At 33.3% G+C, this 13,353-nt stretch overlaps 1 pseudogene; it reads right to left on the bottom strand.

Annotated features, from left to right (window-relative positions):
* Positions 1-1,361: 1,361 nt before the first annotated feature.
* Positions 1,362-6,735, bottom strand: LOC121225327 (cysteine desulfurase 1, chloroplastic-like; annotated as a pseudogene).
* Between the last annotated feature and the right edge of the window lie 6,618 nt (positions 6,736-13,353).

Genomic DNA, 13,353 nt, shown 5'->3' with positions numbered 1-13,353 from the left:
TTATTTTAAAATTCAGATTGGCAAGCTTCAAGTGATAATTCGACAATTGTTACGGTGGATCAGTATCCATTGCCAAGTAGAATATGCATTAGTTCCAAGTCAATCTGATGGTTAGTGTCTAAGATCGACGAAGAAAGTTGTTTGGATTTTAATTCGCAAATTCGTGACATTAAAAGTTGTTTCATGAAAAAAAACTGAATTGTAGAAGAGAAGAGGAAAGAAAACTTTCAATTGATGCAGGCAAAGCAAACAACCATACAACAATAATTTTAACAATCCAGTAACTCAAATGAAAACTTTTGAATAATATAGGATTGTTTTATAACTTTTTAAATTAAGTGATTAAAACGTAAACTTACTAATAAGTTTAATGGTCTTGGATGCAATTTACTTTCAAATTTTTTAAGTGGGTGGGGGGAATAATTTCCAAGTTTAGCATGTAAAAAGAAAATAAATTTTAATGTAATTTTCCTTTTGAAATTACTCTCTCAATAATAGGAATATGAGTTTGTTGATTAATAGTGGGAATAAATTTCACGACTAGTTTGAAAGTTAAATTTATCTTTGAGACAAAATAATCCTTTTTCATTATTTATTTATTACATTTATTTTTAAACAATATATTTTCATCATAAAATCATTTTATTTTAATTTTTTTAAATACTTTCGAATTAGATTTTAAATTATATTATAATTTAAATACCTATTAAATGCTTAAATTTAATTATATATTATTTTTAAAAAATAGATTAAATTTCATATTTTTTAATAATAAACATAATGTTAAGACTTCATCTTAAGACCTCATTGAATGGAAATTTTAATTTATGTATTTAAAAAGTTAAAATTAAATAATCTTACTTTTTAAGCGAAAAAAGAGCCCCAATAAAATAATTGAGACTTCATCCATATTCTATACACCATGCAATCATACTAACTCCAGAAACAAATCATCTTAAATCCAATAAATAATGGAGTTTAAAATCGAACATCACCTTATTTTTACTAGATAAACAAACTTGATTGAGCAAACTCGAATAAATTTGATTTTTATCTCAATTCGAGCTTAAACTTCAAAAAAATAAATTTCAATTGGTTTCAAACCGAGGTTTTGAGTCTAAATCGAGCTTCTAACTATATGAACTCAACTCGAAACAGAACACATAACCAAGTTGGTTAGACTCTTCGTTCTTCTTGAAGTATCCATGTCAGACACTTAGACCCAACACATTTCTGAATTCCGAAAATGGATACGAGGATATGACCCTCAAGGAACTACAATTACATGAAAATCTGGAAAAGATTAACATATCTGTGTCGAACATTTAAAATCGTGTCTGAGTAAACACATGACAACAAAATGATGGTGAATGTATAGTATTTGATTGCGGATATGTGTTGTGACCAACTTGTTACACGATATTTTGTCAAACAACAAGAGACCAATCACTTATACATATGTTTCGATGAAGAAAATGAAGAAGGTGCTTGTCATAAGCTTTAATGTAGTAGTATACATAAATGGTCGACACAATCTCGTGCGGGAAACAACAAATTTTGCTACTTGAAAGAGTTAAAGAAGCTGACCGTATCCTTGAGCGATTGGATGAAATTGTCGACATCTTCTTCCGTATTGTAGAAATGGAGGCTTGCACGTGCGCTTGCATTGACTCCTAGATGGCGATGGAGAGGCTGAGCACAATGGTGACCTGATCTGATAGCCACTCCATGCTGAGAGTAAACAAAATAAGTTGCCATTCAATATAAAAACATCCCTTTTCGAAATCTATTCTATATAAGCTACAACTGTTTATCGAATTTGCATCCCAAAGGTTGGTTTGAGCCATAAATTCCGATCAGAGTTTCACGAATAGTTATTTGTCAATGGCAGTTTTCGAAACTAACCACAATGCTAAACCAAGCTTTAACGAATGGATAAGTGCGAAAAAAATAAATGGTATTACAGTGCTAATCCTTATTTATTATGCTACCTGTTGGTCTAGAAAGTTGCAATATCTGTAGGATGAATATTCTCGATATTGAAAGAACAGAGAGCAGCACGGTGAACGTCATCAGAAGGTTTTGGACCATAGATCCGAATATTTGGAACAGAACATAGTTTTTCATATAAATAATTGGCCAGCTCCATCTACAAAATAAAATTGCATAGTAAGAATAAAACGAAAATTATAGCTTATCAGAAAGTGTCTTTTAAATCGGTCTAGCCACTTGCTCCCAAAATAAATTAATAAATATACTGCCGATCATATAGTGTATCGCGGCAATAACAAAGCTGTAAAATAAAAAACCCTAGAACTTTACCACTTTAGATAAAAAACCTTATACCTTTACTACACTCAAATAAGGCCTTAAACTTTAATTTATATCCAAATAAGCTCTTGACCTTTAATTTGTACCCGAAGAAGCCCTTAACCTTTAACTTAGACCTACATAAACCCTAGAACATAAATCAACCTTTCATTTGAAATAAGGGCTTAGTTGGGTATAAATAAAACGATAAGGACTAATTTAGGTACAATAAAAGTATAAGAGCTTATTTAAGAAATGTATTCAAACTTTTTTAGTATTTTAGCCTCTTAAACTGCTTTGGAATCATTATGAAGCAACAAGAAAGATTATAAAGGGAAGAATGGTTTCATACATTCCAAAGTCCAAACCATAAAAGTAGCCAACAGAAATCTCAAGGATATATATCAACCGCCATAGCATAACCTAATAATGGCTTCCTTAAGTATTTGTAACCAATAATTTGTGCCAAGTTTATCCTTTGTAATTTATAAAGCCAACAAAAATGGTTGGCGTTTTATCCGTCCAAGGCAATTAATAAAGAAATCTAATACTTTAAACATAAACAAGTGGTTTTTACTTTATGAAGAAGGAACAGAAAGAACAAACAGCAAAAATAGCAACTCACCTCATAGTCATGAATCTTCTGCATGCCAATCCCAGACAAGTAGTCAATTGCTGCCCTAATCCAATAGCCTCACCGATTGCAGGTGTTCCAGCTTCAAATCTAATCCGATTGAAGAGCGAGAACAGAATGAGACATTATAGGAAACAAAATATTGAATATTCAGACTGACAATTAGTTGAATGACATATGGCTTTAAAACAAACAAGGGGCAGTTCTTTTCAGCGGACTAAATTCTAAATTTATGGTCAAATGAAGCAGTTTGTGCGAGTGTGTATATGAATCTACCATTAGCAAGGTTCTGAAAACTGCTTTTGCAGCAGCAACAGCAGCATACAAATGAAGCATTCAACAAGTAAAGGCTGATTACTTTGCACACAGAAAACTATAGCTAATATCTAGAAATACTGAGAACTCCATTTTGCAGAACTTTCTTTGACAACTGGCACATACATGTGGAGTATGCTTCTCATTGAAGGTAGCTACTATAGAATCAGTTAATAGGAGCCAATTTCCAGTTGTTAGGCCTTACTTTTACCAACAAGCTTGTATATTTATTTTCCATTTGCTGTTTTTTAATTTTTTTCTGTCGAGTGTCTTGTCATTACTTTGTTGTTTTCTTTCTTTCTTTCAGTTAGGAAAAATATTTCAATTGCTAAAATTTAGGGAAAAAATGTTCACAAGTGAGATATATTGCTAATAATTTACCAGTTGAAGCAGTCTACAAAGGGTTTATTACAATGAGGAAAGTAAAGAAAAAATTTCATGCAGTTAAAGGGAGATTAACTCGGACCTTAAACTTATAAGCATCCCCCCCCCCAAAAAAAAAAAAAAGTGGTTTATCCATGACATTGATCTTATCATATCTTTGTCCATGCTCGATGACATTCAATAATGTAGCAGCTTAATGAGAAACAGGGATCATAGGACTCAAATTCTGCTATTCAAAAAGTCAACTTAATAAGACAAGCATAACTCAAACAAATTAAAACTGCAAATGCTCCTCTCATCCTTGAACTCTTTATAAAAGCATACTTTTAGGATGAAGATAAGATCACTAACCTGGACGGGGGTTCTGCATATGTTGAATGATCTAAGAACACGTCAGAGATCATTTCTCCACCACTGAAAGGAGAAAAATCATTACTAGGATCAGCTTTAAACTACTTCCATGACTCTTTTCCCAAGGATTCAGATAGAAAAAACTGTTACAGATAAGACTTAAACTATAAATGGAAAGAAAGCAACGGCATACCTAAGAATGGAGGCATGGTTAACAAGAGATTGCTCTTGCCAAATAAGAATCCAATGCCTGTAGGCCCACACATCTGAAGCATGTTTATTCCTTAACCATGTATACTTGTCCATATAAAGCTTAGAGCATACATAAGGTGACAAACTAACCTTGTGAGAAGAAGCAACAAGAAAGTCAGCATCAAGACCTTGGACATCAACCACCATATGGGGAACACTTTGACAAGCATCTACAAGCACTTTTGCCCCAACTGCATGAGCCCAAATCACAATGTCTTCAATGGGAAGAACTGAGCCTGCAAGAAAAAGAAAGTTTGGTCCTGTAAATATCACAATGCTAATTATAATATTGATGAAAATGAGTCATCCATCAATAACTTTAGGAAAACATAATATGATCAGATGGTGATTTATTCTACTAACGAACTTTTTCTGTTAATTCCCTTTTTTCAGTGGAAGGGATAGCAGTAGAGATTACAACTAGAAGCACATCTAATTCGCTGCATCGCCAGAAACTTATATTCCAATAAACCAAAGACTACAACTCCCAACTAAAAATATATATTGATTTGAGCTGGTTTAGTGTACTCAACAGGAATGTGTAATCGGGAAACTTCAAGTGCATAGGTTAGACTCAAATATAAAATCTAGCTAGTTCAATTCACAAAAGAAAATATAAATTGAAGCCAATGGCTCAGCACGGAGAAAAGATATAAAAAATAAAAAAGAGAGAGAGAGATTAATTTGTCTTCTTTAAAAGTATTCACAAGCAAAACAGGAACAATCAATGTAAACAAAAACCTACCAAGCACATTAGACACATGATGAACAACTACAAGTTTGGTACTTGTAGAAATCATCTCTCTCAGCTTCTCTACATCCGGAACCTCATTCTCATCTAAACTTACAAATTTCAAAATAGCACCCGTTTTTTGTGCCACAATTTGCCAAGGAACAATAGCACTGTGATGCTCAGCTATTGTAAGTATAATCTGCAAACATAAATCTTCAAACATCATGATTCAATGAAAACTAACAACTACCCTAGATGTAAAAAGATAAGAAAATCCTTTTTTCTTTCTTATAAAGAGATCTATTAAGACAACCTCATCCCTGGGCTTTAAATTGGACAAACCCCAAGAATAAGCCACTAAATTAATAGCCTCAGTAGCGTTTCTTGTGAAAACAATCTCAGCAGAATCTGATGCATTAATAAAAGCTGCCACTTTCTTCCGTGCCAACTCATATTCATCAGTTGCCTTGGCACTGTATTTATAATCAAAGTAAAACAAAGGTTAGCTCCTTGCTTCCAATAAAGTTGCTTGAAAGCAATCAATTAGTCTTAGAAGAGGGCATATAACTAAAATGCAACACAGGTTCTAACAAATGCTACGAGCACCCTTATAACACTTTAATGGTTAATAAATATACTACACAATATTAATTTGTATTAAATCCAGTAACTACTTCACTCATGATTCCATCATTGAGAAAAATATATTAGCTTATATAGTATCATTTTCTAACATGTGCGATAAGGCTACTTTCTAAAGCCACTATCAATGCTACTATCTTTATCCAATGCATTTGAAAACAATAAAATTAAACTGCAAACTACTGCATCTAGTACAATGTTAGTGCTATAAATAGAATACTAACTAATGCCGTACATTTGAAATTTAATCCACTTACTTTTATTTCAAGGAATTTAATCCCTCTACTTTTTGAATCTAAAAATGCAAGTCTAATTGTCAATAAGCTTGAAATTCTTCTATTAAATTCAGTCCATTACAATGCCATTTTCTTCGTTCCATGGCTACCAAGTGGCTAGCTTTTTATTTCAAAATGTCACGCCCAGTAGATTTAAAAAGTTTAATGGCATTAACAATTGGACATAAGTTGCGAGTAAGTTCCTAGAAGTAGAGGGACTAAATTCCAAATATACAAAGAGTTAAGGGACTTGGACCATATTTTAACCCACCTTTTTTCCTTGATTAACTTGCGAAATGAATTCATTAGAAGGGAAAATTTAGTACCTCAAGTAATGGATTCCTCTATGAACATTTGAATTGTAAGCTTCATAATAATTCAGCAGAGATTTTAACACTGCCGTTGGTTTCTGGGAGGTTGCCGCATTATCTAAATAAACAAGCTTCGACCCGTTTACTTCCTGCTAAATTTAAAAAAAAAAAACTTAATCAGCTAAGATTAACAAATGAACAAACAAACAAACAAATAGAAAAACAAAAAAGAGGAAGACAATTGAAGGACCTGATGGAGTATGGGGAAGTCGGGTCGGGTTAATTGGCCTAATGAGACGAAACCTTCGTTAACGGCGGCTGAAATCGAAGCGGAGAAGCGGCGGAAACCTAGCCGAAAAGTCGAAGAAGAAGAAGATGATGAAATGTTAGGGCTTAGAAATGGAAAAGAAGGGAGTTTTACGACTAAGCCTTCCATCGTTGGTTCTTTTTGCTCATCAATACAACTACAAAATTTCGTTAGTGGCTGCCCTTGCTTATCTGTGTTAGTATTTACCATATAGCTCAAACCTACCTCGTTAGTATTTACTATATATTTCAACCCTACCCAGTGAAAAGAATTGGCGGCTTTAAATTCTTGGGCTTATTTAACTAGCCTTATTGGGCCTGGTTTTGTATTTTTGGATAAACTACACCTAATGTCACTAAATTTAGTAAATTTACGTTTTAGTCACTTAACTTGAAAATAACTACAAAATAGTCATTGAATTATTTGAAAATTTCCATGTAAGTCATTAGACTATTAAAATCGTTGTTATATGGCTTTCTTTGTTCATACCACCTATACCAATCAAAAGCTCTCTTTTCCCCTTCTCTTTATAGTTCAGTTTTTTTTATGGAACAGTTTTGAACGTCACAAATTTGCGACCTAAAATCCAAATAGTTTTCTTCTCCAATCTCCGACATGGGCCGCCAGATCAACTTGGATCAAGGTATGTTCTTCTACTTTTTGATTGATACTAGTTCACCATATCGATTATCGAATTGTCACTTAGAACTCACTAGTTAGACTTTTTTTTAAATAACTGCCTTGTAAGTTAAATAAAAACTCTCAATTACTTAAATAAAAACTTGGAATAATTAGCGAACACTTTCTAATTTTTTTAATTTGAGAAACCAAAATGTAAACTTATAACATTTTAGTGACACTGGGTGTAATTTACCATTTAATTTAAGAAATAGAGACAATTTTATTTTTATTAGAAAATAAAAGTGTAAATTACATTGAATGCCACTAAACTATTATTAAGTTTACATTATGACCACTCAACTTCAAAAGTTACAAAATAGTTATTAAACTATTCAAAAGTTTTTATTTAAGTCACTAGGCTGTTATTTTTTTAAGTCCAATTAGTGAGTTCAAGCGTCGATTCAACGATTTGCACGGTGGATTGGTACCCATCGGCAAGTAGAAGAACATACCTTAGTTCCAACTGATCTGACAATCAATGTCGAAATTGATAACAAAAGTTATTTAGATTTTGGTTTGCAGATTTTAACGTTCAAAGTTATTTCATGAATAAAAATGAATTGTAGAAGAGAACGAGAATGAGAGCTTTTGGTTGGTGCAAGCAATGCGAACGAAAAAGACATACAACAATGATTTTAATAGCCTGGTAACTTAAATGAAAGCTTTCAAATAGTTCAATTGCATTTTGTAACTTTTTAAATTGAATGACCAAAATGTAAACTATTTGAATAGTTCAGAGACTCAAATGAAAACTTTCAAGTAGTTTAGTGGCCATTTTGTAATTCATTCAATGTAAACTTACTAATAGTATAATGACATTCGTCATTTCCTAAAAGTTTATTTTATATTTGGGTAACTATACCCAATTAAAATATAAGCTACTTTGGTCATTCTAAATTACAAAATGATACTAATATTCGAAAGTTTTCATTTAAGTTGTTGAACAATTAAAGTTTTATTTAAGTCACTGGGTTGGTAAGTTATTTTTTCTTTAAAAAATTTGGCTAACAAGTTTCAAGCATAATTCGACGATTAATACAATAGATTAGTACCCATCACAAGCAAAGAACACACCTTAGATCCAAATTGATTTAACAGTTAATGTTAGAGATTGAGAAAAAGATGTTTGGATTTTTGGTTCCCAAATTGATGATGTTCAAAGCTGTTTTAGAAAAAAAAAGAAAGAAGGGAAGAAAACTTTAAGTAAAGAAAATGAATAGAAGCAACAATTTAATACTTGACTTAAAAATTTGAATAATTATGACTATTTAATTTTAATTAAATGAAAAGTAAAATTATATTAACTTGGGCATTTCCTTATATTTTCTTTGTTCTTACAAAAAAAAACATCAAAACCCTAATTATATCGACTCAGTTTGGGCCTCGAAAAACCTATCTATCTCTCATTTTTTTCTCTCTCTCTCTTCTCTCTTCTCTCTCTCTTGTCTTTTCTCAATTGGCAAAATCCGATTTCTCTCACCATCAATCCTTCAATCTCAATCGTTCGATCCATCTTCTCTTTACGTTCAACCCAGGTATCCCCCATTTTTTTTCATTTCCTCTTTGATTCTCTGTTTTAATTTAATTTTTTTCCTTTTTCGATTTTTTTTGGATTTTTTATTTTTCATATGTAGGAAGTTTTGTGTGATGTTCATGTGGTTGATCCTTCAATTTTTGAACTTTTTTTAATTTCTATTGAATCTGCATTGTTTGTTCAAAGAATCGTGTTTTTCTCTATCGTATTGGCTCGTTAACCTAATTTTAAATAATGTGTAGATTCATGGATTATTGATCGGGAAATTGAAATCTGGAGATTCTTTGCTGATCCAATATGTTTTCTCTCTTTCTCTTTTAAAGTAGGAAGCATTTGCTAAGAATTTTGTTGCGGTAAATAGGTTTCTTTGTATCAGAATACAGAAAAAGTGTGGGTTAGTTTGCAGTTGATCTTTTATCTATGACTGCCTTTGATTGCTTGAATATTTTTTTTCATATTATAGATTCGACATCATTTTTAGGGTTCACAATGCGGTGATTCGCATGGCTGCATTTTATTATCTGCCAAATTAGTTTCAAAATATAGAGAAGTGAGTTTTATGTGTATTTAGATAGTATTTCTAAAATAGTTAGGATCATGTTGAATATGATGGGGGACCAAATTTGTTTGCTCCTTTTGTAAATTATAAAGGGAATGGGGGTTGCAAAGAGCTTCCCAAGAAGCTTGAACTTGCATGCCATTTGTTCTATTATTCTTATCTGTTAATTATAAGTAGTTTTTCACATCAATAATGAGAATGATTTGAGACTGAAGTTATGGGATTGACGTTCCTCATTATTAGGAACTGAAAGTTAGTCTTGTATTTATTTTGATCTCTTCTTAACTGGATACCAGTTAATTTTCAAGGTCCAGGCACATGATTTGCTTCTTGGTCACAGCAGACTATGATGCTAGAATCAATAAATTATTTGGAGTTTTTTGATTATAAGCTTTTTTACAAGTAAAAACCTTCTAGGTTTGGTGCTTGAATAGCATTTTTAGAAGAAACAATTATTTAAACTTTTTATTTTCATTGCTGAGTATTGATTGCTTTAGTATTTTCGTGTGTTCATTGATGAGTAATTATTCTTTTTTTATGGGTCATTGATTCAGTAATTATGTCCTAACTGGTTCAGGATAATTTGGGCTGCGCGATGTCTCCTGCATCCAAGTCAAAGTCCAAGGATAAGAAAGCTAGCAAGGAACCTCAGAAGGCTCTTCAAAGCCTTAGGATCTGCTAATGCGGGTAGTGGTGTTCGGCTAGTGCATAATCAGTTTTGGGAACATTCTATACCATTGAAACAGTGCCATTCGTTCTCAGCTTCAGCTCTTCAAGCAATGGTCGCTTCCGAACATAGATGAGACAGATGAGCATTGGGGGATCACCCAGAGCTGGGGTTGGGTATGATTCTGTATCTAATAATGGTAGCTGGTCTGGTGAGTCCGAAGACATAAAGATAAAACAACTAATCCTCCTGTACCGGCAGGAAATAATACCCGGAGTGATAATGAAACGAGAAAAATTCGTCAAAGAATGAGAAAACATCAACGACAAAGGAGAGCGAGCTCAGGAATTGCATGAGCGGTGCAATGGCTATCTATGTCAGAAGCTGAAGCACTTGCCAACAGCTTGTAGCAATGGGATTTCTCATGATGAGCTACAAGGCTCTTATATTGAACGATGGCAAAGTGGAGGATCTGTGGCATGGCTTTTGATGGAGGTGAAGAAGCGGTTAAGCATAAGAACAAATGTGGGTGGTGGGATCTAAAAATTGAATATCAGAAAACTGCACAATCGCGGATATGGAAACAGATCAAGTGTACAAAGCAATGAGGTTGAAAGAGCAGTTGTTGCTGCGGATGGTGATCTGAGAAGCAGCCGAATCCTTAAGAACCTAAGTTGGAACACCACTACTCCATCAAAGCCAAAGAAACTTGCAATCCCCTGACTCTAGTACTAGTAAGGTGCGGTGACAAGTGGCAAAACTTATCTGCAAGACCACAACCGAAACAAAATCCGTCTATGTTAGACAGCTAATAAGGGATGAGAAGATTTAAATTTACGAAAAGCAGCAATCACAATGGGAGTTTCTCGGAATCTGTGAGTAAAAGTTTCCAGCATATGAAAAGAAAACAACCAAGATGAATGGGCAAAACCGCAACTAAGTGAGGTGCCGGCTGAGAAAAGGTGGCTAAGTTCGGACAAATCCTTCGGTTCTTATTCTTTGGCTCACCTTTGCAGGCATCACCTCCACCACAAGGTAGAAAGTCTCATGTGGCTGTTGCAAGTGATTTTAAGAACCTTGTGCATCAATTAGGGAACCGGTTATAATGATGCAGCGATCCCAATCTGTAATACAAAACAGGTTCCAACTACAAGTATAAGACATCCCCACCGGAACCTCCTTTATGTTCCAGCACTCGTGTTGAAAATACAAAGTCTAATGGCTTCATACCCCATACCAGTAGTAGAGACTTTATCCAACCATTTGAGTTCAAGTCAGATGCATCGACCAGATTTACCATCCGCACACAGCAATACATCCCAGCAGCGCGGTTGGAGATTCCCCAGGAACAAGCCGTGGAAATGGTTTATGGAGTAGGTCAGGCGCATCACCAATGCTTGCAGCGCATCTTCACTCGGACTATTCACCGGTTTGGGTTCTACCACTTCATCAGGAGCCTCTTCCCAGTTGATTGGAGCAGTGGTAGCTCAATGGGCAATGACTACCATACGATTGGAGCTTGAATCGAGGTTTCTCTTCGCCAATCTGGTGAATCTGGTAAACATCACATCTCCGATGAAGACATTCACATGTATTATCTAACACAACGGATTAAGTGCTAAACCACATGAGATTGACAAATGGAAAGGTGTACAGATGTGGGTTACCGGACGTTGAGTGGCTCGCCGACTTCACTGCGGCTCCAGATGGATTCACCATTTGAGGGAAATCTATTAGCTTACCCAGGCAATATGTTCTTCTCCATCAATCTAGATTAAGGGAAAAAATGTTTTATGAAATAAAATGAAGAACGACAAAATTTGTGTGATTATGTGTTATTTGGTTATTGTGTGCTAATATTTAATTGTGGTGAAAATTATTTTATGGGGAAAATATATGCATTATTACTTGTTCTCTTATCTCTCTATTGCATGGTTTCAATATTAACTTCACATAATATTTTAAATATAGAATCGTAAATTGTTAAATTTAATTTTAGTTAAAATTAAAAGTTATAATGATTATTAATTATTTGAAGTTTATTTATTATTGTGTTAATTAGTATGTACAAAGAATTTATCACGTGAAAGATATTTTAAATTCAAGTTGATGACAGTCAATATCAGAAAGAAAATAAATTAGATTTAATTTAAAATTGTGACATTCAAAATATTTTATAAAAAAATCAAAAAAGAGGAAAAGTTTTGTAATTGCAATGATAAAAAAAAGTCATAAACTACATTTTAACAATCTAATGATTTAATGATTTTTAATAATTTATAACCATCTTTAACTTGAAATTGAATAATAAACATTTTAACTTCTTTGTGAAGTTTTGAAATTGCATAGATGAAAGTGAATTGCTTTTTTCCTACTTTTAAAAATTTTTTGTAAAATTAAATACTCAAACCCCATCCATCTTATATAAAACCAACAATGAAAAGAAGTAAATTATAAAACTAAATTTTATTTGATTATCATAACAAATTTTGGGACTTTTTGGAGGTAAACTAATATCTTGTTTAAAAATAAAACATAAATCATGCGGCCCGACCAAAAAAAATTCACAACTTTCCTTCACAAAGCATTTAATTAACTAAACACTGAAAGATTTTATACATATATATTAACAGTGGAACACCACCTTTTTAAGGACAAAATACAATGAACAAAAATGCTCAATGTTCCTAGCAGTGTTCTTTTTCCAGTTAGTACCATGGAAGCCATATCTTTTCTGAAGCTGTACACAAAAGCAATTATATAATTGTTAATATGGGTATCGACTTGTGGAATTGAAAGATAACCATTAAGCCTCTATCTAAAATCAAACCATATGCATTGTCGATCGTCGTCAATCCGAGGATGAATCGGTTTCTGCAGTTTCATCCTCACTGAAGCTAGATGGTACATCCATGGAAGATCTAAGATGACATATAAATAAAAAACGGTTTCAAAGGTTGAAAACTATTATAAGATGAAATAAAAAATATGCATTGCTCAATGTTTTTAAACAGGACAGGTGGTCTAACCGGTCAGGCCACCAGTTCATTGATTCGACCTGTTGTCCAATTAAAAATTATTAAAAATTCAAAAAGCCTGGTTCAACCGCCAGTTTAATCCGGTTCAACTAGTCTGTACCAGTTCCCAATCTAATTGATTCAAAGCCACTCTCTGGACTAGTCCCCCGGCCAGTCTGGTCCAGTATTGGACTTGCTTTACCCCTACAGTCCATGCTTACTGATGGTTCCTTCGCCCTGGACTTCTCTGACATGCCCAAAATACGAACTGATCTATTGAAAGATTTGGAGGAACTCTAGCTACCTAAATTCTTGAAATATCAAATTTTGATTCAAATATTACGTATATATTCCCACATTCTACTTCACTACTTAAAGACC

Source organism: Gossypium hirsutum, chromosome D13 (assembly GCF_007990345.1).
Source record: "Gossypium hirsutum isolate 1008001.06 chromosome D13, Gossypium_hirsutum_v2.1, whole genome shotgun sequence".
NCBI lineage: Eukaryota > Viridiplantae > Streptophyta > Magnoliopsida > Malvales > Malvaceae > Gossypium > Gossypium hirsutum.
Note: the sequence above shows the minus strand (reverse complement) of the source record. Positions and strands in the feature narration are given on the sequence as shown.